The sequence below is a fragment of the Acyrthosiphon pisum genome, chromosome A1 (genome assembly GCF_005508785.2).
Source record: "Acyrthosiphon pisum isolate AL4f chromosome A1, pea_aphid_22Mar2018_4r6ur, whole genome shotgun sequence".
NCBI lineage: Eukaryota > Metazoa > Arthropoda > Insecta > Hemiptera > Aphididae > Acyrthosiphon > Acyrthosiphon pisum.
In genome coordinates this window covers 88717940-88720621 of record NC_042494.1, presented here as the reverse complement: position 1 = coordinate 88720621, position 2682 = coordinate 88717940, and the positions used below count along the sequence as shown (strand labels likewise).

Sequence of the window (2682 nt, the reverse complement as noted above, 5' to 3'; positions counted from 1 at the left end):
GTTAAAGGGTGCCTTTGATGTGCGGCGCTGGGCCGACACTAAGGGCGACCTCGCGCAGCAGTTTATAACACACACACACACACACACACACACACACACACACACACACACACACACACACACACACACACACACACACACACACACACACACATACTTATACATCACACACATATATAAATAAATATACACGCCCTGGAAACCCTTAGGGGTATTTCGTAAATTAGTTCCGAGCGCAAACATGGAATTTCTATATTGTTTTTGTCCCGTCACGCTTTATGTATAATACATATACATATATTATAATACACACAGTAGACGCATGCAATAAACATAATATTATATATATTTAAGTACTATATACCCATATTTTACGTATATAATGTATATACTATGTACGCTTGGGTAGTCGTGTATTTGAAATGTATGTTGCTCATGTATATTATACCTAATATATTTATTTATATATATATTATAGTAGTTGGCCGTCACATGCAAACTGCTATGCAGCGTGGTGGGTGGTTTTTGCGCGTCGGCGTTTATTCAATTTGCATAGGTAATATATAAGTGGACGAAGGTACCTGGTATAATCCTGCATACTAGTATAATATTAATAATAGGTATATATAACGTGCTGTTGCGGGTCGGCAAAAAAAAAATGAAAAAAAGCTTTAATCGTATAATTATATTAAAATAATATTTTAATCTGTATGGTACGCGTGAAAATAATGAAACTATTCACGACGTGGACGAAAATTTTTTGAAAAATTTTGGTTTTCGGGCCTGTCCGGGATTTGAACCCGGGACCTCTCGCACCCAAAGCGAGAATCATACCCCTAGACCAACAGGCCGCGGTATGTGAACGTCGTCAATGGTCACGCTTTACAGTAGTCAGACTTCTGTAGAATTTCTCCCACTAACACGCGTTAATGGATAAAGGAGAATGCGTGGATAAAAAAAAAAATTCGAAAAAAAAATATAAAATTTTTCGAAAAATTTTGGTTTTCGGGCCTGTCCGGGATTTGAACCCGGGACCTCTCGCACCCAAAGCGAGAATCATACCCCTAGACCAACAGGCCGCGGTATGTGAATGTCGTCAATAGTCACGCTTTACAGTAGTCAGACTTCTGCAGAATTTCTCCCACTAACACGCGTTACTGGATAAAAGAGAATGCTTGGAAAAAAATCGAGAAAAATATATAAAATTTGTAAAAAAAAATTTGTTGCGGGCCTGTCCGGGATTTGAACCCGGGACCTCTCGCACCCAAAGCGAGAATCATACCCCTAGACCAACAGGCCGTGGTAAAAGAAAGTCGCGAACGATAGTCGTTTAGTCACAAGCGCGCGTGTCCGTGGCGTAGACAAAAAAACACGTCTTGTTGTAAAAAGTGACATCATTCAAAATTGCAAAAAAAAAATTTTATTTTGCAAAAAATTTTTGGTTTCGGGCCTGTCCGGGATTTGAACCCGGGACCTCTCGCACCCAAAGCGAGAATCATACCCCTAGACCAACAGGCCGCGGTGTAAGAGAATTGCGAACGATTGTCGTTTAGTCACAAACGCGCGTGACCGAAGCAAAAACAAAAAAGAAACAGGTTTTTTAGTAAGAACTAGTAACTAGTAAAAGGTAACGAAGTAAAAAAAAAAAAACGCAAAAAAAAGTTTCGGGCCTGTCCGGGATTTGAACCCGGGACCTCTCGCACCCAAAGCGAGAATCATACCCCTAGACCAACAGGCCGCCATGATAGTACCACGTGATTGTTCGTGGTTTAATCCGTGCGATCGGTTGTTGGCAGCTTTCCATTTCCTTTCACTCGCGAGTCGCGGTCTCGGACGAACCGGTTAATCGACAAAAAAAAAATGTAAAGAAAAAAATAGTAACAAACAAAAATTTTAGTGGGCCTGTCCGGGATTTGAACCCGGGACCTCTCGCACCCAAAGCGAGAATCATACCCCTAGACCAACAGGCCGCCGTGTTTAAGACTAAAAAACGTTCACCATTTAGAAAGGCGCGTGTCGAGTGTGATCGACTACAAACCATATCGGTTGTGAGTCGAATGTGGGATAAAAAACGTTGGAAAAAAGTGCAAAAAAATATTCGGGCCTGTCCGGGATTTGAACCCGGGACCTCTCGCACCCAAAGCGAGAATCATACCCCTAGACCAACAGGCCGCCGTGAATGCTGATGTCGTTCGTACTCTTTTTAAGGTTTATATAAATACACTTTCACGGTTTCAATCTCCATGATCAACTAATTCTTATTATTATCGAGGATTCCCCACTCCTGTATCTCCTATGACTATCACTAACGTTGGCCCCACGTTCACCGCCACTGATGATGTGACGTCACGTCGCCACTGCTGTTATAACTTCGGTACATCGAATACGTGGAGGTGATTTTCAGCTTGTCGTTTTCAATTGAGCCCGTGATAGTGTCGGAATACGTTCATTACTATTATATTTTAATACTAATCATCCCTATTCGACTATGGTTATACATTATACACTACGATTTACCAAGCGTTAGCGTCTCCACGTTTTCCTTTATAATAATGAATTTACTCAAATTTTGTTTTTTTTTTTTTTTTGCAGTAATCTCTAATTAGGTTTATTTAAAGACCATATTTTCAAATGTTTGACAATTTTACAATTATTAAAAATGGTTCTATGATGATATAATTT

General features: G+C 40.2%; 7 non-coding genes across 7 annotated transcripts; all 7 read right to left on the bottom strand.

Moving 5' to 3' along the window:
- Positions 1 to 779: 779 nt before the first annotated feature.
- TRNAP-UGG lies at positions 780 to 851 on the bottom strand. Its single transcript has one exon. It is a non-coding gene; the product is annotated as a tRNA-Pro (tRNA).
- A 156-nt stretch (positions 852 to 1007) lies between these two features.
- TRNAP-UGG lies at positions 1008 to 1079 on the bottom strand. Its single transcript has one exon. It is a non-coding gene; the product is annotated as a tRNA-Pro (tRNA).
- Positions 1080 to 1227: 148 nt separating this feature from the next.
- On the bottom strand, positions 1228 to 1299 carry TRNAP-UGG. The gene has a single exon. It is a non-coding gene; the product is annotated as a tRNA-Pro (tRNA).
- Positions 1300 to 1446: 147 nt separating this feature from the next.
- On the bottom strand, positions 1447 to 1518 carry TRNAP-UGG. The gene has a single exon. It is a non-coding gene; the product is annotated as a tRNA-Pro (tRNA).
- Positions 1519 to 1666: 148 nt separating this feature from the next.
- Positions 1667 to 1738, bottom strand: TRNAP-UGG. Its single transcript has one exon. It is a non-coding gene; the product is annotated as a tRNA-Pro (tRNA).
- Positions 1739 to 1898: 160 nt separating this feature from the next.
- On the bottom strand, positions 1899 to 1970 carry TRNAP-UGG. Its single transcript has one exon. It is a non-coding gene; the product is annotated as a tRNA-Pro (tRNA).
- Positions 1971 to 2100: 130 nt separating this feature from the next.
- On the bottom strand, positions 2101 to 2172 carry TRNAP-UGG. Its single transcript has one exon. It is a non-coding gene; the product is annotated as a tRNA-Pro (tRNA).
- Between the last annotated feature and the right edge of the window lie 510 nt (positions 2173 to 2682).